The following is a 23,095-nucleotide window of genomic DNA, read 5'->3' on the forward strand; positions in this document are numbered from 1 at the left end:
AAAAAAAAAAAAAAAAAAGAGTAATATGGGGAGGAAATATGGGGGCTAGGGATGTAGCTCAGTTGAAGAATAGTTTAATAACAAATTCTTTAGTAATGGCCACCTGCAAGAGTGGGATAAAGAAGATTCTCCAGCTAAGTCCAAGGGCAGGGGTGAGAGTGCCAGACTATTGATGTCTGATCTGAGAATGTGTAAGGATGGTGGTGCTAACTTCTACCCCTGATCCAATTCACTTCCCTCTTAGAGTTGAAGACTCCACAGACAGCAATAAGATCATTTCCGGTGGCTTAGGAACAGTGTTGTGACTGGAATCAGGAAGGTTTAGAAGCAAAGCAGTTTTTTTTCTCTTTTACATTTTTAATAATCCCCAGTGTTGGCAATGTGCAAGGAAAGGGGCACTTATAAATGTGGTTCCTGAGACTGCAAGTTGACCAAACCCTTCCAGAGGACAGTATGAGCTTTCCCTTTGACCTAGAAATTCTCTTGCCAGAAATTTATTCCAGTAATATTCAGTGAGACTTAGCAAGACTGTTCAATGCCAGGTCCATCATAATGAAACCCTGGAATAGTCTAAGGCTCACCGCAGGCGGAAAGAGTCTGCTCCCTCTGTGACCTTCCTGTACTTAACTGCTACAGAATATGTGAGGACATATTAGGAATGATGTTCATGACATTGCTGAGCAAAGGGAAGCAAGTCTGAAGTTGCGCATATTCAGTAAATCTCATTTTCTATTTATTTGCTTCTAAAAAAGGAAGGTATGCATACAAATGTGTACATGAAAAAGATTACAGTAGATATCCAAAATATTGAGAGAGGTTGTTGCCTGCTAGTAAATTAAGGATAACTTTTAGTTTCTCTATTGTATTTGGCATTTCATTTTTTTATATATTTTTTGGCTTTTGAGGGGGTTGATGGAATGCTAGGGATCAAACCAGGGCCTTGTGCCTGCTAGACAAGCACTTCGCCGCTTAGTTACATCCTCAGTCTCCCATATTATTATTATTATTATTTTTTTTTTTTGAGACAGGGTCTCACTATGCAGTTGAGACTAACCTGGAACTCATTATGTAGCCCAGGCTGGTTTCGAGCTCACAGAGATCCTCGGGCCTCAGCCTCCCAAGTGCTGGGATTACAGGCATGCGCCACCACGCCCGGCTTGCCTCCCATATTATTTTAAAGAGAAAAATTTAATAATTTTTTTATTTTGGTACCAGCGATCAAATTCGGGTCCTTGCACTTGCAAGGCGGGCACTGGAAATACTGAGTTAAATTCCCAGCCCTTTAACAAGTCCTTTTAATTAGGGTTGCCATATAAAATATACCATGGAATATAATTACGTACTATATTTTTATTTGCTAAATCTGGCAAAGTAATAAAGGAAAGTCAAGGTGCTTGACCCGAAGGACTGGCCCACGTTTGGATAGGACAGGAAGTAATTGTGCATGCCAAGTCTTTTAAACTAGGAAATCGGGATTTGGATGGAATAAGAAAGGAAGATCAGATTGGAAGCCACAGAGTCCTGATCTGGAGTCCACTACCACCACTGTCACCACCATCACCCACTAACCCCCACCTGAATGTCCTGGAGTGAATATCCGTGTCCCTAAATCTCAGTCACGGTGCCTGTCCTACAGGCATCAAGTGAGAACACGTGTGTGAATGCACTGTGCAAACTGCAAGCTGCCAAACAGCACATTATTATCATGTTAGTAAATTACACACACAAGTCCATGTTAAACAGGAACAAAACATCTGCCGCAGACAACTGCAGAATTTGTTTATTGCAGCAGATTTTTGATGGCTCTCTGAGGTCAAAACAACTCAAGCTTTAGTCACTCCATGACTAAACCCATATATTAACATCTATTCAAATTGTTCTATGACCCTATTTATAGATGCACTGATCATTAAGTATTGTTGAACACTTCGCCGCAATGGGCTGTTAAATCACTCGGTAGCTACCAGGCGTCGCGTGGCTGGGAGGAAGCCGGTGTGGTTCCTGAGGAGTTTGGTCGCTCATAACCCTGGGGCTGAACCTTATCCTAACACATCAGTCTCAGGCACCTGGGGAACTGCCCTGTTTGAGATGCAGAGCACAGAGCACCCTGGCTCACAGGACTTCAGTAGCAGCTGCCTTCTCTGCTGGTCTCTGTTACCAAACCCTCATCCGTGCCTCTCAAGCCACTCTACAGAGGACCCATGATAGAGTTTTAATGCTCTCGCATGGGAAAAGTAACACAAGAATCCAGGATTATGATAAAATAAAAAAATAAAGTGAAAGAGAAGGAAATTAAAGGAGAAGGAAAAGAGAAAGGAAGAAGAAGAAAAGAAGAAAAGATGAAGAGAAAAAAATTAGGTTGTTACCCTATTTTACAGATGAGGAAACGGCCAGGGAACCCAAGGTTACACAATCAGTAAGCGTCAGAGCCACGCTTCAAATCTGAGATAGAAAGTCCTTTAGGGTGAAAAAAAATCCTTCAAGAAGACTGAATTTTGCAGAGGTCCACAGCTATAAAGATACCACCAGAGTTGTGTCCTCCACCCAGAAAGTAAAATTCATGAAAAGATATGTATCTTTTTTAAATGAAAATCTCAAAGCCAGCAAAATGTGGCAGACTGGGGTAATGTGGGTGATACTGGAGCGCATTCTGTAAAGGTTCCAAGAGTCATAAAAATCTTATAAATTTAAACTGGGTGTGGAGGCACACACCAGTCATCCCAGCATTCAGGAGGATAAAGCAAAAAGAATCACGAATTCCAGGCCAGCCTGGAATAAACAGGAGTGACAGGATTTGGTAGGAGAGGGTGGGGAGGGGAAGTGTGAGGAAGGCAAGCATCCTGAGGTGGTGGGCTAAGAGGTCAGCTGCTGGCCTCACCTGATGGGCCGGGGGATCTTAGCTTCCTCCTCTGTAAAAAGTGACATGATTGTTCCCAGATGTTTCTGGATTGAACCCAAGTCCTTTGCACTGAGCTACATCCCCAGCCCTTTTTTTATTCTTTATCTTGAGATGGGGCCTTGCGAAGTTCCCAGGCCAGGCTCTAACTTTCAATCTTCCTGCCTCAGCCTCCCAGAATGCTGGCATTAAAAATGTGTGCCACCACATCTAGCTCAGAATTTGTTTTTGTTTGTTTGTTTTGAGGCAGGGTCTATGTAGTTCAGGCTGAACTTGAACTCACTATGTAGTCTAGGCTGGCCTCAAACTTGAGGCAATCCCCCTGCCTCAGCTTCTCAAGTGCTGAATTACAGGTGTGCAACACCACACCTGGGCAGGCTGAGAATTACTTTAACTGTGGTAAAGTATAATTAAAACTTACCATTACTGAAATTTAACACACTCACACTGCTTTTTTGTTGTTGTTGCTTGAGAAAGGGTCTTGCCATGCTGCCAGGTTGGCTTTGAGCTCAGGAGATCCTCCTGTCTCAGCCTCCCAAATAGCTGGGATTACAAGTGTGTATCACCATGCCGGCTACATTCACAATGTTCTGCAACCCTCACCACTATCTAGTCCCAGGATATGTCATCATCTCAGAAAGAAATCCCATGTCTGTGAAGGAGTCACTCATCATTCCTTCTCTCTGGCCCTGGCAGCCACCAGGTGGCCCTCTGTCTGTGTGTTTCCTATTCTAAGTGTCTCACACAAGTAGAACCACACAACGTGTGCCCTCTTATCTCTGACTCCTTTCACTCAGTACAATGTTTTCAAGGTTTGCTCATATTGTAGCATGAATCAGTACTTCATTTATAATTGAATATCTATTGTAGGGATATTCAACGTTTGTCCACTTCATAGCTGATCTTTTGGCTAGAGTGTTCCAATTTTTCCACATCCTTGTCATCATGGGAATGTTTTCTTTTGAGGAGAAAAGGCATTTGGCAATCATTTTCTCTCCTTTTGTACTTTATTTTGTTTTTATTTTTTGAGGTGGAGGTCTTACTATGCTGCCTATGCTAGTTTTGAATTCCTGGTCTCCAGAGATCCTCCCACAACAGCCTCCCCAAAAGATTCAACATGTGTACAAGTGTGTGCACACACACGTGGTACTGGGGAGCAAATCGAGGGCCTCACACATGCTAGGCAGAGCATTATGAGTACATCCTTAGCCCACAAAATTTTTCTTCTAATGAATCTTTTTTAGAATATCAGTATGGTAAGACGGACTAAAAGAAACTGTTAGGTGACTGACAGAACTGCTAAGGAGCTCTCCAAGACCAAAAAACCAGTTCCTCCAGATGGGTAGAGAGAGCCTTACCTGCTTAGAATCTGCAAACCCTATACCCTCTAAGGTAAGCACAGAGGTTTTCTCTATTTCTTTTTCATGTGTTTAGGGAAGCGTGGAGATCACAGTGCTGATCACCGGGGCCTAATCACAGAGGAATCATCTGGCTCTTGTTAGAATTAAAGCTCTAGAGTACTACCTCAGATGTGAATAATGGGGATCTTCTTGAAAGAACCCTAAAATTTGCAGCTTTTACATATTTTCCAGATAATACTGATGTCCTAAAATTTGAGAACCACTGAACTGGAAAAGGCTCAGAGGGGAGGGGTGGGAAAGAAGATGGCTGAGGCTGATGGAGCCCAAAGAGCTGCCATTTTTCCAAACCACTGTGAGCATCTGTTTGCTGAGAGGACTTGGATTTCAGGCTGAGATCCAGGTACCAAATGGGGCTACCTGAAGGTCAACTTGGCACCACTCTCTTTTCACAGGACTGTGAGCACCAGTCCCCAGTAACAAGGACCCTCTTATGACCCTTAGGAATAGTGCAGTTTTAGGCATTTCAAAGTGGTATTATTTTTTAAATTATGCTTACTATGGATTCTTTTCTGAAATTGATAAATTTCAAAAATAGCAAATCAATCATAAAACAATAACTGCTTGTGTGAGTTTCAATACTATTAAGCAATGCCTCCTTTATGCTGAGAATCAACATTATTTACTTGGGGAATCTTGCCCAGACTTCTGTTAATTCCTTCACACATAGTTTTCCCTCCTAGCCATGTGACTCACTGAAGTTTTTCCCAGCTGGGTCAGGCAATAAGGAAAACTATTAACTGCACACCCAACCTCATGCACTGAACTCAAGGATCACAGAGGGTCCCCTATGCCAGCCACTTCCCAGAGCAGAAACTCCCTCCTCAGGCTCTGTAGGGATTCATCCAAGAAGCAGCCACCTGTTTTGGTTATCCATTGCTGTGCAACAAATCTTGCCCAAACTTAGTGACTTAACCAGCATTATATCAGCTCTTCCCCCTCCTTGGTTTTACAGGGTTCTGCCTCGGGGGCTTAACTAGGCCAAAAAGTTTAACATGGCTCATTCACATGGCTGCCAGCTGGGGGCTCAACAAGGGCTGCTGATAAAAATGTCTACACCTGACCTCCTCGTGCATCTTGGGCTTCCCACAGCATTGCAGCTGTGATTGGAGAGAGAGCATCGTAAGAGCAAGTGTTCTAAAAAAGGAGGTGGCGCTGTGAAGCACCGATTTGGGATTCAATTCTAACTCTGTGGCCTTAGACAAGTTACAGAATCTCTTGGAACAGCAGCTTCCATATCCCTCAAATGAAGATGATGCCTTCCTCATCAGATTGATATGAAAATTTAATGAGGTCATACGTGTAAATCTCTTCACACAATACTCCACAAGCAGGAATGGATTATAATGATGAACACCTAATTCTGAGTGTGCCTGGGAAACCCCTCAGCCCCTGGGGATTTTGCCCATTTCCCTATGAGAGGTGCCAAGCATGGTATTTATAGAGTGTGGCAGCCCTCATAATTCCTCCCCTCCATATAGAGTGTGTGTGTGTGTGTGTGTGTGTATTTGAATCCTTACATCAAATAGCTCATTTCCCCTTCTCCTTATTTCTGGGCTGGCCTGTGAATGCTTTGGCAATTGAAAGCATCATAAAATGCCCAAGGACTTCTGATCTCAGGGAGACTGGCAGCTTCTGTTCCATTCCTCTAGCAGCACCTGTTCTTGGGCTGCTTCTTTCAGAATTCAGCTGTCCCTTTCCCTTGTGGGGTGGCCACATGGAAGAGAAGCAAAACTCTCCCACTGACAGCCCCAGCTGAGCTCCTGGCCCACAGCTGGCACCAGTTGCTAACCTGGTGAATCATTCTGGACTCCAGCCCAGTTGGGCCCCAGATGACTGCAGCTACAACCAGTATCATGTGGAGCAGAAGAACCACCTCACTGGGCCCTGGAAACCCAATGAAGTGGTTGTTTTAAATCTAAATTCTATGACAAAATGAAAGCCGGCTTCCACAATAGTCTCCATGATGCCTGCAAGTTCCTTTGCATTTTGCACCAGGGCTGGTTCGTGTGGCCAATAGAAAGCAGCAGAGGTGTGTGTTCAGGAGCGTGGTATGTTACCTTCAAGATGAGGCTATAAAGAATTTGTGGCATCTGTCATGATTACTCTCTTACCCCTCTCCATGTCATGAACAGCTTCATGAAGAGGCCTGCATAGGGTAACCAACCCATCCCAGAGTTGTCTAGGACTTTGCTGGCTTTAGCACAGAAAGTCTCAAATTTGGAGAACCCCCTCAATCCTGGATAAATCAGGATGGCTCATTATTTTAGGCCAATCTGGACAGCAAAGAGTGAGAGACTGAGGCATTCACCAACATCATGTGAGGAAGTCATCTTGGAAGCAAAGTGGACATCCCACTGCAACCCCACAAGAGACTCTGAGCTAGAAGTGCTCAGGCTGGCCCCAAAACTCTGACCCCTGGAAACTGTGAGGCAATGAATGTTATTTTTTAAAAATAAATTTTAGGCCGGGCATGGTGGCCATGCCTGTAATCCCAGCACTTGGGAGGTTGAGGCAGGAGGATTGCTGTGAGTTCGAGACCAGCCTGGTCTACAAAGTGCGTTCCAGGTCAGTCTCAACTACATAGTGAGACCCTGTCTCAAAAAAACAAAAAAAACCCCAAAACAAGACAAAAATGAATTTTATTTTATCCCATCCCCCCAGCCCTTGCCCTATATACAACCATTTTTTCTATTTTCACTGTTTTCCTTGTCTCTTCCTTTCTCCTTTCCTCCTTCCTTGTTCCCCTTCCCATTTGAACACTTTCTTCCCATTTCCCAACATCCGTTATACACTTCAGTCCTTATTTCCACTTTCAGTTTCTCATACTAGAGAAACAATTTATTTCACTTAGCAGTATGGTCTCAAGGTCCATCCATTTAGCTACAAATGTCTGAAGCTCATCCTTTATGGCAGAGTAGTGCTCCACTGTATTAAAAAAACACACCTCTTCTTTATGCACTCATCAGTGGATGGGCATTTGGGCTGTTTCCAAGATTTAGCTATTACAAATTGTGCTGCTATAAACATGAGTGTGCATATATTGCTGTGATAGGATGCTTTTAATTCTTTCGGGAAGATACCAAGAAGAGGTATAGATGGGTCAAATGAACCTCCGGTTTTAGTTTTTTGAGAAATCTCCACACTGATTTCCACAGTGGTTGCACCAGTCTATGCTCCCACCAACAGTGGAGAAGGGTTCCCTTTTCCCCACAGCCCCCCAGCCTTTGTTATTGATTTCTTCATTCTTCATTTCTTCATTCAGCCATTCTTTCTGGAGTGAGATGGAATCTCAGTATTGCTCTAATTTGCAATAATATGTTATTTATTTAAGCAGCTAAATTTTAGGTAATTTGTTAAGCAATAGATACTTGATACAGACCCCCCCCCATCAACAGATAACAGAAATAGACAACATAAATAAATCATGTTCCCTCTCTGTTTTTGGTGCTTTGAATGTTTGGAGGGCTTGCTTTGTTTTCTTTTGTAGATGGGGTCTTCTACGTAACCCAGGCTGGCCTCAAACTCACAGCCCTCCAGCCTCAGCCTCCTGAGTACTGGGCTGACAGGTATGCACCACCAGACCCTGCTCCCACACTTGTTTATCATCTGTGATGATCTTATTGTTTGGGGCTTTCTTTTCTTTTCTCAGTGTTCCTGGAGAGCAGCTACAGCAGGGCCTAGCTGCTGCTGGGTGAGATAGCTCCACCATAATTGTTTTCCAAGCTTTCACCATAAATCCCAAGGGCTTCTGAGGCCATCTCACTACTCCCTTTTGAACTGCTCTCAGAGGATGCCTGATTTCCCTGCAGGCCTACCTGGGCTGCAGCAGCAGCTTGGAAAGATGTGTGGAAGCTGAGTATGTGCAGAGACTTAGGATCATGTTAACAGGATACCTACAGGGCATGCAGATGGTTTGCTCAGGGCCCCTCATTGACCCCAAAATCTTTCCATCCAGGCTGTATCTGAGATTTCACCACTCAAATATGATACATTGACTTGGGAGAGCATTGTTAACTGCAGCACTTTTCTGAACGAGTTGATTGAAGACTTTCTTCCCAGTCCAGGGCAGCATGAGCGCATTGGAACTTAATCCAACGGGGAGCACAGAAGGCTGAGGAGCCCCAAAAGCTGACCTTGGCTCCACCCTTAATGATGTGAAGTGAGCTTATCTGCAGAGTCTGGCCACAGCACTGCACATACTGAGACCAGAGAGTGATTCAGTGATGGTTCCCAGGGTATCTGTTTCTGAGATGCTGTAAGAGTGCCACAAGGTGGGGGCTTAAATGATCAGAAACGCACTCTGGACACTCAAAGGTCAACATGAAGAAAGGCCACTTCCTCTGGAGCTAGGAGACTCTGTTGGAGCCTCTCTTCTGGTTCTTCATGTTTTTCTGGTGACCTTTGATTTTCCTCAGTTTGATGATGTATCACCCGCAACTCTTTTCTCAAATCTTCATGCACTCACATGTAAAGAATACTCACAAAGCACCCCATCCAGAACTCAGGAGGCTAAGGCAGGAGGATCACTGTGAACAGGAGGCCAGCCTGGGGCCACAGAGTGAGTTCAAATCCAGCCTGAACTACATAAGGAAACTGTCTCAAAAATAAACAGGCCCTGGGATTTAGCTCAGTGGTTCCACCACCTACCTCGCAAGTGCAAGGACCCGAGTTTGATCCCTGCTACCAAAAAAAAAAAAAAAAACAAAACAAAAAAGTTAAAAAAAATAAACAGAGGCTGGGGATTTATAGCTCAGGGGTTCTGCCAACAAATGCAAGGTCCCAAGTTCTATCCCTGGTACCAAGAACAAACAAACAAATACATAAAACTGCCTCAACCTTGGGACAAGCAACTAACCACTGAAAGAGATGGGTTATATAGGTTAATATGCCTCACCCCAAATCATCATGACCTAAAGTGTTTTGAATTTCAGACTTATTTTGCATTTAGAACAGTGCCATATACATAATGAGTTACCTTGGGAAGCTGTGTGTGGTGGCATGTGCCCATAATGCCAGCTACTCCAGAGACAGAGGAAGGATAGTAGGATAGCCAGTTCAAAGTCAGTGAGGTAACATAGTGAGATACCTCCACTAGACACACACACACACACACACACACACATTTAGTGCACCTGCATTTTGACTGCAACTTGTCACACGAAATTGGGTGTAGAACTTCCCACTTATGCTATCATGTTGGTTCTCAAAAGGCTTTGCATGTTGCAGCATTCTGGAGTGCAGATTTTCAGATTATGAATGCTTATTCCTTATAGGAATATACAGCCCTCAAAGCCACATCCCCATGATCCACTCCCTTCAGTGAGGCCCCGCCTCTTAAATTTCCAACACCTCCCAACTGCCATCAAATCATCATCTCATCGATGGTCAGATCCACTGACAAGTCAGAGCCTTCATAGGCCACTTAACTTCTGAAATCCCTACCTCTGAACACTTAAGACTTTGGGTGTATGTTTTAGATCCAAACCATAGCCAGGCATGGTAGCACAAGCCTATAATCTCAGCACTTGGGCGGCTGAGACAGGAGGATCATGAGTTTAAGGCCAGCCTAGGATACAGAGCAAGCCAGCCTGATTTGCATAGCAAGACCCTGTCTCAAAAGATATTTAAGCCCTAATACACTGCCACCTCACATTGTAACTGCACAGAAGCATCACATAGCTGTTTTCCAAAATCGAGGGCTGGGGTCAGGGTCCTGGTTCTATCCCCTGTACCCAAAACAGTCCAAGGGCATAACTTGATTCTCTCTGCTTTGCCCTGCTTGCAGCATCTTGCTGTTTGAGTGATGAGAGCCCCTGCTCAGCCTAGAAACAACCCCAACCCAACCAAAGGCCATTAGCCAGGCATTTTCCCAGACAGGCCCTTTTGTGATTTAACTTTACATCAAATACTAGCATTAACATCAATATCACCACCTTTCCCAGTTTCTAAGGTAAAGATGGCAGCAAATTCTTTGACATTCTTCCCATTACATGTAGGGGGTCTATGTCCCCTCTTCTTGAACTGGACGGGCTCTGTGACCACTTAAACAGTAGGCCGCAGTAATTTGTGCCAGTGGAGGCCCAGGAGTTTCCTGTCTTCAGACTACTGGCTATGGAAATCCTGAACTGCACATAGCAAGTCCAATCACCCCATACTGTGGTAGGTCAGTATTCCCAGCAGAACCTGACCTCCACCCATCACCCAGGGACTAGACTGGTGAATGAGGAAGCATCCAGAACCCCACATGAGTCCAATCACGAGATAAACCTACTGAGTGACCTCAGCCAATGCCACAGGAACAGGTATTGCATGGCTGAGACCTGCTCAGATTCCTGACTCCCAAATTGTGAGACATAATAAAATGGTGATTGTTTTAAGCAACTAAGTCATATGCCAGTTTGTTACATAACAATGGATAACCAGTGGGGGATTTTTAAAAATTCTTTAATCTCATTAATTATTTTCTGTGATTCTTTTTACAAAATAATTTTTAAAATACACTAACAACTTAGAGAAGTTAAAGGGAACTTTTTTTTTTTTAAAGTGGGACTGAACCCAGGACCCTCTCACTGAACTGTATCTCTAGCCCTTTTTTATTTTTTTGAGAATAGGTTCTCACTAATTCCCAAAGTTGGCCAACTTGGCTCAAATATATGAACATCCAGCCTCTGCCTCCCAGACTGCTGGAATAACAGGCATGTGCCACCAAACCAGGCAAGAAGGGAATGAATTTAGGGAGATTCTAATTTGATTTCTGCCTGGCACTTTTTTGCGCATTATTTTACTTAACAGCTTATTATTAATATTATTAATATTATTATTATTATTATCTTTGTAAAAAAGAAGAAAGCCAAAGCCCAGAGAAGTTAGGACACTTGCAGATGATGATACAGCTCATCAGTGGAGGAAATGGGAACTGAACTGGTCCATCCAGCTGGAAAACCCATGTTCTTAACACAGTCATACAACCCCACACCACCTGTCGAGGCTCTGATGGTTGCTCTGCATTCACTTGGCATGACATCATGTGTGGTTTCCCATGTTGCTACAAAGCCTTCAAAACCCTTTTACATGGTCATGCATTCTCCCAACTATGGTTTACAAACCATTCCCTGTCATGAGCATCTATGTTCCTCTCAGATCTTTTCACCATTAAATAACAACAGGAAACAGGGAGATAGTTCTTCTGCAGATGAGAAGGGCACCAAGAGATGGAGGGAGGGGAAGGGCAGTGAGGAGAAGGGGAGGTAAAAATAATTTAAATGTGTTACATACATGTACCAACTCCCTACGGTGAATGTATCCATTATGTACTATAAACATGTACTAAAATTTTTTAAATTAAAAACAAAACGGCAAAAAAAAGGCCAGGGATTTAGCTCAGTGGTTCCACCGCCTGCCTCGCAAGCACAAGGTCCTGGGTTCTATCTCCAGTACCTACCCCCCAAAAAATCTGAAACCAACATATTGCATCCTATCCATATGAAGCAGAAGTTTGGAATCGCCAGGAATCTCATCCACATCACCCCTTCTCCACTGCCCTCGCTGCCCTCTCCACCACAGTGCCTTCCACCTGGCTACCCAGTTGGCCAAGGAGAGTATCCTGCCCCGCTGGGCTACAAGGAGGAACAAAGGAGGTACAGAAAGTCCCTCCCAGTTCACAGACTATCCAGGCCTGATGACTTCGTCACCTTTTAATAATTCAATGCAGATCTCATCAATCTTAAATAGCTTAGACAGCCAGAAAAATTAAAACTGTCTCAGGATGTTTCTTGGTTTTGAAAACATTATGAATCCTCTTACCTCAAAAGGGACACTAAGGAAGACCCAGAGGTTATGAAGATGGCAACACTCAGGAGACTGTTACTGGCTTCCAAAGGGAAGTTCTAGACTACCCTGTCTTCAGGATGTGCCTCTGTCTCTCCCTTTCTCTGTCTGTTACTAGGGACTGAACCCAGGGCCTCTGCACTGAACTACACTGCCAGTCCTTCCTAAATTTATCTATACCAGGCATGGTGGTGCACACCGGTAATCCCAGCACTTGGGAGGCTGAAGGAAAATGATCACTGCCAGTTCAAGGCCAGGCTGAACTATGTAGTGACTTTCTCTTAAAAATCAAAAACAAAAAGATAAATTTGAGACAGGATCTTACCTGCCTCAGCCTCTCAGGGTGCTGTGATTACAAGCATACACACTACACCTGGCTCTTCGAACTTTCCAAGGATTCAGACAGATTTATTTTATTTTTATTTTTTGGTATCGGAGATAGAACTTGGGACTTTGCACTTGCGACACAGGCAGCAGAACTACTGAGCTAAATCCCCCGCACCAGATAGATTTTTATTTTTTTGATTTAACTTAATTTTTCTTTACTATTTTTTTTATTTTATTTTTGTGGTGCTAAGGATCAAGATCAGGGCCTTGCACATACTAGTCAAGCACTCTTATCACTGAGCTATACCTTCAGCCCTAGTTTTTAAAACATTTTTCTTCAATTTTTTGTTTTTTGACAGGGTCTCACTATGCATTTCAGGCTAGCCTTGCACTATGTAGCCCAGGCTGGCTTCAAACTCTTGACAATTCTCCTGTCTCAGACTGTCCCAGCCTTCCGAGTGCTGGGATTATAGGTGTGTGCCTTAGACCTAAGGGGGCCATTTTATTTTTTTAAATTTAATTTTACTGGTACACTTTTTTTTTTTGGTACCAGGGATTGAACTCCTTGTGCTTGGAAGGCAGGCAGCAGCACCACTGAGCTAAATCCCCAGCTGGTATACTTTTGATACACATAATGATCACAGTCATCATAATTTGTACCTGTACATAATATATCATGATTTTTCTTTCCCCACTCCTAAGGGGGCCATTCTAGATCTAAATCATAACAAATTGTTTGTACTGCCCAGACTCACAAGATGGTAAGGGTCTGGGACAACAGTCCAGTCTTGGCCTGAAAGGCATTATCATTGGTGGCTGAAAGAAATTTCCTAACTTCATCCAGGGGAAATGCTAGTGTTACTGAGTAGCTCTTTCTAAAAGTGGCTTACCACTCAAACATTACTGGGTTTTGTGGTGTTCTCATCTCCTTTTGGAGCTGGATTCCAGGTTCTTCTGGTCTCAAAAAGAACTGAACGAAATGAACAAAAAACTGGCAACACAGTATATTTGAAAAAGAAAAAGAATGAGAGAGAAATTGGCTCTGCAGAGTGAGCACGGGCTGAGTAAAGAAGGAAAAGGCAAGACAGAAGTAAACCATGGAGGACACAGGGTAGAATACTGTGAGGAAAGCCATTTCAGCAAGCTCTTGCGGGTGTCTGTGCCCTTTTATGTAGTCTATATTGCAAAGAAACGTCTACATACAGCTCCTGAGAGGCAGTACTGGGATCCCATGCCTCAGGCTGACCTCTGGTCTAAGCCACCCTGTTGAAAACCTGCTCAGATTCTAGCAACAAGTCTGAGTGCAGGGAATTTAGAACTGTTCTGTGCAAGCGTCCTGGGATCTTGCAAATAACAGTCACATCCACTTCCATCTCCTGTTTCATTAGGAAACTCAGTCCCTTTTTTGTCCTGTCTCTGCTCCCCCAAAACAATTATCCAGGGCCTAAAGATAGATATTTTTTGTTCCAGCCTCATCTTTCCTTGCATCTTACACTTCTACCTGTATTTTGTTTTGTTTCTTTTCTTTCCTATGCTTCTTTTGGAGGGAAGTTTGTTTCTGTTTTTTGAGACAGGGTCTTGCTATTGCAATCCAGGCTGACCTTGAACAGGCCTGCCTCAATCTCATGATCTTTCTGCCCCATCCTCCCAAATGCTGGGATTGTAAGGGTATACCACACCGTTTTCCTACTTATGTTTTGTCAGTTGTCTTCTTTCCAACTAAGCCTTTAGGAGATACAGTATAGAAACATAAACAATCCTACAAAATGTTAAATGCAGCAAAAGAAACTTTTTTTTGTACCAGGGATCGAGCTTGCGAGGTAGGTGGCAGAACCACTGAGCTAAATCCCTGGCCCAACAAATTACGTTTTAAAACAAATCTCATGTCCACTGAATCTTCAAAGAGGACAAAGGTATACTGTGGCATCATAAATAACTAGATAAGGCATGGGTGTATCACTCCTACTGGGCAGTGTGCAGCAGAGGACCTGGCAGGTACATTCGCAGCCCTAAATGATAATGTAGGAATAAAGCCTGAGCCAGTTGGGACTCTGACAATGCTGTGAGTGAACTGGGCTGGAAGCACAGGGAGGGTCAAAGTCTACCTTGCACTTAAAGTTGGCTTTGACTGAGGCTGGTCAGGCAAGACCAGATGCCAAATTAATTTTCAACCAGGTATCATATTCAAGAGGTAAGAAGCCAGGAGTGGTGGTACACACCTATAATCCCAGTCCTCAGCAGGCTGAGGGAAGAGGATCATCAAGGCTGGCCTGAACTACATGGAGAGACCCTGTCTCAGAAACAAAAAAGTAAGACCAAAAAGGCCTGGGAATGTAGGTCAGTGCGGTCCTTACGCTCATTTCCCAGTACTAAAAGCGGGGGTGGGGTGAGGAGACTTTTCAGGCTTCACATTTTCTTCACCCAGGAAATGAGGCTCTAGATGTCCTAGGAAATGTGAGGGGCCTAGGAACAGGTATCCAATGAGCACCAGTCTTGCAGCAACTTAAGATTTGCAGCCATTTGGCAGCATGGGGGAAGACAGGTTGGGATCTGAGCTGCTCTACATGGGAGGAGGGGGACCTTCAAAAGTCAGAATCTCTGACTTTGTCATTTCATCAAGGCAAGTTGAGTTATTCTCCCTGAAGCTGTGTTTAGAAGCAGCCTCAGTGCATAATATAATATATAAACTTACAATTGTGTGCAAAATCCACGGCATATACTCTATTCCAAGGCTATGGCTTGAGGATGTCTATAAAGATGAGATTTGCTAGCACCAAGGGAAAACACCCCAGTCAGCCTATCAGAAACGCTCGAGTTTTCTCCTTATTGACTGTCCCAGGGCTGGGCTTCCCAGTGTATGGAGAAGCCTGTCAAGGCCAGGGGTGAATGGGGGCACAATCCAGAATCACAGTACCCCCTGGGATTAAATCTGCAGGGAGTTGAGCCCCAGTCTTCAAAATGCTTTCTTCCTCATCGTAATCACTGAGTTGCAGGATAATCAATGATTATCCTGTCCACTCTCTAAACCCCAGCCCTGGGAGTAAACCAGTCAGTCCAGTTCCACTTGGGCTGAAGGGAGAGCTATTAAGAAGGAGCCGTCAGTGGACACAGAGGACTCGGTATTGGCCTGCCCTCCACAGTCCAGCATGCACTTTCATACACAGGCCCAATTCAATCCCAGCTCTGTCTCCTCCGAGCAGGTCTCTTAACTTCTCTTCATCCCAAGTTTTTTCATGTCTAGTGAAGACAATAAACACTTCTGCCTCATGACGACTAAACGAGGGGAGGAAATTAAGACCTGTGTCAGCTCAGTGTCTGGCAAGTGGGAGCCCCAGCGAGTTACACTTCATGTCAGGGATGCTGACAGAGGAGGTGGCAGTGATGGTGGGCTGCATCCTGACAGCATCACGTGAGAGGGCTGGGCGAGCAGCCCTGCCCCTCATTCATCACTGGGGCCTCAAGGCCTTCTGAGTAACTGCCACAGATACCTAGACCACCAATCAGCATTTGTTGACAATTAAGAAAAAAAATGAATAGAGGGTGCATGCTTTGTATTTGCAGTTACTGAATATGCTTTTCTTTTTTTGAGACAGAGCCTTACTACATAGATCTCAAATGTGTGAATTCTCCTGCCTCAGCCTCCTGAGCGCTGGGATTACAAGTTCACTCCACCATGCCCAGTTTAAATGTCCTGGAAAAAATATATTTATACACACACGCGCGAGCACACACACACACACATACACACACTCCTGTGCTAAACCAACCATGACCTCAAACGTGGCTGGACCAACCTGGCAGGGAAAAGGTAAAGGACTTACCTGGACTGAGAACAGAGAGAGGTCTGGGCTCTCCACACTCTGCCCTCTCCCTGCTCTTCAACCTAGGGTGGATGACAATCCCATGGACCTGCTGAGCTGGTAACCACGACTGAGAGAGCTCCAAGTGAGAAGAAGAAAATGCCAGGCTGCCAGGCCTGGTGGCACACCTATAATCCCAGCACTCAGGAGGCTGAGGCAGGAGGATCACTATGGGTTAAAGTCCAGCCTGAACTACACAGTGAGACCTTGTCTCCAAAACACAAAACAAAAACAAAATGCCACACAATTTCACACCTTCCTCCTGGGTAATGAAGTAGGATCCAGAACGGAGTTGGGGTCAGGGACAGGCTAACTATGCCTTGCTGATATAGTTATATCCCTCACACTCTGTGATCAAAGTGATTGTTAGAAGGTCCTGCTTTGTGCTAGTCATTTGATTGGCTCTTAAAGAGCGCATCCAGGGTAGCATCGCCTCAGGGAATTTACCACAGGACCAACCCTGGGTCATAGCCATGTGAGGGCCCTTTGGAGTTCATCTGCCTGGAGAAGACTGATTCCCAGCCATCCAACTCATAGGAGACAAAGGATGTAATCGCATGCTATTGTGCTAAAGTGGCATCTTTCATACTCCAATTTTCCTCTAGCTGCTGGATATTTTCCTAATAGTTTTTAATCTCAGAACCAGGCTATGTAGCCCACACCTGTAATTCCAGATACTCAGAAGGCTGAGACAGGAGGATCCCAAGCTCAAGGCCAGCTTGGGCAACTTAGCAAGCCCCTATTTTAAAAAAGCAAAAGGGCCAGGGATCGAGGATTTAGCTCAGTGGTTCTGCTGCCTGCCTTGCAAGCAAGCACAACCTGAGTTCAATCCCTGGTACAAAAAAAAAAAAAAAAAAAGTCATCAGATGACTTCTGTTTTTTCTGAGCTGTGTTGAACTTTGAGTACTATAAACAGAAAAAGCCCTGGCAGTTGATTTTAAAAGCAAAGCAAGACAAGACCTTTTCTGTTCAGTTTTCTCCCTTAATGAATAATAGTATTATGTTCATGTAAATTTCTTTCTGACATGAACTTTTTTCCTACCTTACCCTTAGGAAGAAGATACTTTTATTTTGTACCAGACCAGTTGGAGTCTCAGTTGTCAAAGGTGGTACCAGGAGCAAAACTGTTGGTAGAGCAGAATGATGATGGTCAATCTGAAGGTGGCTAAAGACAGACATTTTGAAGGGCATGTGTCACGTGTGTATAAGCACCAATTCTATGTTGCTCTTTCCTGGACAGTGTGGGGAAGTAGGTACTGTTATGGCTTGTATCTAGATGTCCCCCCAAGTCTCATGCGGTCATAGGTGGGGCTTTTCAGAGGTGGCTGGATTTAGGGTGTGTGCTGCTGGGATCCAGGATGTGATGTGGGGATTCTGGGTCCCCCACCCCGGTTGTGAGTGCTACCCACCCTATGCAGCCTGGATGGACTCTAAGGGGCAGAAAGAGTGCTGCTGCAGTCCCTTGTTACTGTGCTGCCTTCCGCCTATCATGAGCTATTTCTCCTCTGTGAGGCCCCTCTGCCATGCCAACCTGCCTTGGAGACACCTGACTGTGGACTGAAATCTCTATAAACTGTGAGCCAGATAAACCTTTCCTGCTTTAACTTTGGGTGTTGGGTATTTTCTCCCAGCAATGAAAAAACTAAGATTTCAACTGGCCCTGCGGCTCTTCCTACTTCTTTTTCCTTCTGCTTTATATTCTCAGGTTCATTCCTCACCCTACAGTTCACATTCTCCATGCACTAAAGTCAGTTCATTGTCATCACATCCCATTACCAACCCCACACACACATCCCAGCAAGATCTTATCGATATATAGGTCTGTTGTTTCCAAGGACATTTTGGTTTATTCTCAAATCTACCAGTCTGAGCCTTGTGAAATGTTGTTTTGGTAGGTCAAAAACAGTCAAATAACCGTGCAGGCCTAGAATCACAGCCACTCGGGAGGCTGAGACAAGAGACTTGTTTGATCCCAGGAGTTCAAGGCCAGACCTTGTCTCAAAGTTGTACAAATTAGCTGGGAATGATAATGCACGCCTATAATCCCAGCATTTGAGAGGCTGAGGCAGGTGGATTGCCATGAGTTTGAGGCCAGCCTAGGATACATAGTGAGTTCAAGGCCAGCCTCAACTGCACAGTGAGACCCTGTCTGAAAAAATTGTAAAAAACACAAAATTTTACAAATTAAACATAAAACCAGTAACAACTTCCTGTGGCTCAACCAACAGCAAACCAGACCCCGAGGATGGGTTCACTCCTTTCCAAGCCTTGCTGGGTAGAGGGAGTTCTACTGTGGGAGGGGCAGACTCTCTCAGGGCCTTGTTCTTGCTATCCATACCTCCAGCAAGGGCCTTAGCACCAAAGACAAGCTAAGGAAGGACCTGAGGTTGCAAGGAAAGGTTAAATTCTTTGTTACACGTGGCAGAGTTAACAGATGTTCAGAAACCAACAAGGGAGCACTTTCAGAGAGTCTGTGATTTGTGTATTCCTGTTAATAGAGAAAATTAAGGATTAATGGCAAAACTTTTCATTTTATAAGCACCAGTTAAATAAATGCTTATGTAGTATAGACTGGAGGATCAAATTATTTTTTGTTTGTTTGTTTGTTTGTTTGAGACAGGGTTGCACTAGGTAGTTGAGACTGACCTGGAACTCACCATGTAGCCCAAGCTGGTCTCAAACTCACAGCAATCCTCCTGCCTCAGCCTCCCGAGTGCTGGGATTACAGGCATGTGTCACCACACCTGGCTAGGATCAAACTATTATTCATACCTTTAAAAAAATTGTGGTAAGGACCTGATTCAAAAATGGGCATCTAGCCAGGCGTGGTGGTGCATGCCTGTAATCCCAGCACTCGGGAGGCTGAGGTAGGAGGATCTCTGTGAGTTGGAGAGCTGCCTGGGCTACACAGCGAGTTCCAGGTCAGTCTCAACTACATAGTGAGAGCCTTTCTCAAAAAACCAAAACAAACAAACAAACAAAACCAAAAATGGGCATCTGAAATGAACAGACATTTCTCAGACGAAGTAAAAGCAGCAAGTAAATATATGAAAAAGTGTTCCACATCACTGATCATTCAAGAGATGCAGATGAAAACAACACTGAGATTCCACCTCACCCCACAAAGAATGGCTGCTATCAAGAAATCAACCAATAACAAATGTTGGCAGGGTTGTGGGGAAAAAGGAACCCTCCTCCATTGTTGGTGGGAGTGCAGACTAGTGCAACCACTATGGAAATCAATAAAAACTCACAGTGATACTCCTGCCTCACCCTCCTGAGTGCTGGGATTGCAGGTGTGTCCCACCATGCCCGCTTTATTTATTTATTTATTTATTGAACCTAGGCCTTTACACTAAGCTAGATCTCCAACTCTTTTCTATTTTTTATTGTGAGGCATAGTCTCCCTAAGCCGTTAAATTGACAAGGCAGGGCTCAAACTTGTGATCCTCCTGCCTCAGCCTCCCAGAGTGCTGGGATTATATGCATGGGTCACTATGCCCAGGTTATCTTCAAGAGTTTTAATGTGCTATAATTATATGTATAAGTATGTAAGTATTATAAGTAAGTGTGTCTGCTTCTAGCTACCAGTTTATTGTAGAATAAACTACATGAGGGTAGGGCTTAATTTTTTTTTTCCTTATTTATTTTTTTCCTTTTGGTGCTGGGGATCAAACTCAGGGCCTTAAGCATGCTAGGCAAGCCCTCTACCACTAAGCTATACCCCTGGCTTGATTTACTTATTCTTATTTCCTAACATAGGGCTGAGCAATATAGTAGGTGCTCATTAATAAATGTTTCATATAAGTGAATGCATGAATGTGATTGAACAATATGCAGAACAGGGTGACTCAAGAAAGGCAGCAAATATCATGCCAAATGAAATGACTCTGGGCCTCTGAGGCTCAGGAAACCATGCCGACTACAGAGAAGTCAAGAGAGGACCTCCCCATCCTAGAAGGTGACCTGAAGTTGTTGCTATGCAGTTGGAAAAGGAACAGGTGAGACGATGTAGTTGGCCTCACAGGTGCGAGGAAGGAAGCCACGAATGTAAAGGAGGATTCTACTTATCCATCTCCGGGTGCACTCTCTGGCCAACATGGGCTGCATTCCTTTGAGCTGAGCACGAGTGCAGTTTCCAGCCTAGGTAGCAGAATGGAATTTGGAACAAATAGCTCAGCAGAAAAAGATCCAGAGACAAAAGGGTTGGGGCCAGCTGGCCTTGGCCAGCGCTTAAGCTCACAGGATGTTGGAGCTCAGCAGGGCTCCTTAAGGGAAGTAACTGGAGGATCCAGGGAGAAATCCTCACATTCAGGCAGCATAAAGTCCTTGAAAGACAAGCTGAGATACCTGGTGGTGGGCCCTGTACGGGGTTGCTATTTACCTTTCCCACCTACAGAGAAGAGTGAAGGTCCATTTAACTCGGGGGTGGGGAAGGGCCAGACACGTTCAAGAGGCAGGGAGGAAGTCCTTTCATTAAGAGAGCCAGCGAGCGGTGGTGACAGCAAAATCCAAGGTAGCGTGTAACAATGAAAGGAGGATGGCAGGGGAGACTTAGAGAGCCAGGCCAGGCGGCACATGCCTGTAATCCCAGCACCTGGGAGGGTGAAGCAGTGGTTGAGCCTAGCTAAGGCAACTTGGTGAGAACCTGTCTCAAATATTAAAAAGGGGGGCCGGGGATGTAGTTTGGAGGGGGCAGGGGAGCCAACGATGAAAGGGCCAGCCTCCTTGAGGAGGACCTGGTTCTGGGAGCACATCTCCAGTCACAACACACCATGGGAGCCAGGCATGCTGGTGCGTGCCTGCAATCCCAGCACCCTGGAAGGCTGTGGCAGGAGGACTCTTGTGTCTGAGCCCAGAATAGTCAATTCAGCAAATTAACAAGACCCAGTCTCAAAATTTAACATGAAAAAAAGATGGGGAAGGGGCTCAGTGAAAAAGCTCGGGGTTCAATCCCTAGTACCATGGAGTGGGGTGGGATTCTGCAATGTCAGCCCTCAACTGCCCTCAGCTGCTCCCCCGCCCCCCCCCGTGCATGTTTTCAAGTTTCTCATTCCTTCAAGGCAATCATATATTATCGATGGGGAGCTAAGAAAGGGAGGACTGCATGCAGGTTATGTGCGTCTAGCTTTTCCAGATTATAAGGGAATCGAAGACAGGAATCACAAACTACTCAACTTTGAATAAGAGACAAGGTCTTAAATATAGGTAAGTGCGTGCTTCAGAAAGAGAAAAAAGGAAAGAAAGGACGGAGGGAGAGAAGAGAGGAAAGAAAGGGACAGAGGAAGGGAGGAAGCAAGAAGGGGAGGAGGCAGAGAAAAAGGTTTTGGGGATGGTGCTGCAGGCCAGTGCTGACTTTGGCCAGCAGAACAGGAAAATGTGTGGGGTCACAAGAGGACGTTACCTAGGGGTCATTCTAGGGGTTGGGGCAGTTTACCTTTGGGGAGTAATAGGTGAGCTCATGGTTGGTGAAGGCCACATCTTAGTTTTACTTCGTTGACATATTTAGACCTTCATTGTTCAATAGCAGTGGTAGGTAGGGAAGAACCTTTAATGGAGAACTGTAAACGCAAAGACAACTCACTCATCTATGGGCTGGGTTCTAACTACCCCCACTGGGCTATTCACAAACCTCTGAGTCATTTCCTCAGGGGCTGTGGCAACTAGTTTTCGGCCTTAAAGGAGGAAATGGAACGTTGAAAGACCGCCTTTTTCATTAAGGTCTCAAGGGTAGTCAAGCAGTGAAGCTAGGTGTAGCATGCATGTTTTGGCTCCCACCCCTGTGATATGCATTCTTTTCTCCAGCACAAGAGTGAAGAACAAGGTGTAGCGACAGTCCAGACTCAAGCTAGGGTAGGAGAAACTCTAAATGTACTTGAAAAGATTGTTCATTTCACACCACGGAGTGTTAAGCAGCTAATAGCTAATAGCTATTCCCTTTCCCACCATCTTTAAGAACGTGTTACCATTTTGCAATCAAGTTGGAGGGTAAGATATGTTTAACCTGACCTTGGCAGATCTATCTAGTAGAGGGTGGAGTTCATCGTCGATTCTCCTGTATCCACCTACTGGTTTAAGATCTTTTAGCAAGTGGAATTTAAACTTCTAGTCCGCTGCACCTCTCACTTTCATAACAATCATCCCAGATGAAAAGTAATGATTGGCAGACCCGAGGTGAAAGTGGAGAGGCAAACCAGTAAGGACGGTCTTTCGCACTCCTAGCTTAACACGGTGCCTTTCCAATCCGTGAAAAGTTCTCCACAGTTGGCTCCCGGCGAGCAGACACACGTGTACCCTACACATGCGCCAGAGGAAACACAACCGCTACTCCAGGAGGGGTCCTCTTCAGCCGAGTCACCAACCAGCCCTCTAGATGTCCGCCCTCCAGGCAAAACACTCGGCCAATCCAGAAACCCAAATCGTCGTTGCGTCACTTACTTTGCATATGCCTTCTCCCCGCCCCCACGCGGGGCACCGCCCCGTTGGAGGCATGGATTGTCACCTAAGCGCTTCGTTTTGGCACCTGATTGGCTCCTGGGCCCACGCCGCCTCCGTCTCCTCCCGCCGCCCGCCCTTCAGCGTGCCCAAAGCGGCAGACGGAGCTAAGTGCGCAGGCGTGGGCGCGGCCCCTCTCGGCTGGAGGCCCGCCCTCCGTCCTCCCCGTCCTCCCCTGCTCCCCTCCCTACCCTTCTTTCCACCCCCTCTCCCCACCTCTCGGGGCCTGCGCGCTCGTCTCCTTCCAGCACTCGCCGCCGCTAGCCGCG

The 23,095-nt window shown here is 45.1% G+C and overlaps 1 long non-coding RNA gene across 2 annotated transcripts in view; it reads right to left on the reverse strand.

The window, feature by feature from the left end:
• Positions 1-22,755, reverse strand: part of LOC104863154 — a 71,272-nt gene extending 48,517 nt beyond the window's left edge. For both annotated transcript variants that reach the window (XR_004515496.1, XR_004515497.1), the window contains exons 1-2: positions 22,341-22,755; positions 21,769-21,892 (exon numbers count right to left, since the gene is read on the reverse strand). This is a non-coding gene — a long non-coding RNA (uncharacterized LOC104863154). The remainder of the gene's footprint in view (positions 1-21,768; positions 21,893-22,340) is intronic.
• Between the last annotated feature and the right edge of the window lie 340 nt (positions 22,756-23,095).

This window comes from Fukomys damarensis, unplaced genomic scaffold (genome assembly GCF_012274545.1).
Source record: "Fukomys damarensis isolate Sample0158 unplaced genomic scaffold, DMR_v1.0_HiC HiC_scaffold_37, whole genome shotgun sequence".
Taxonomy (NCBI): Eukaryota; Metazoa; Chordata; class Mammalia; order Rodentia; family Bathyergidae; genus Fukomys; species Fukomys damarensis.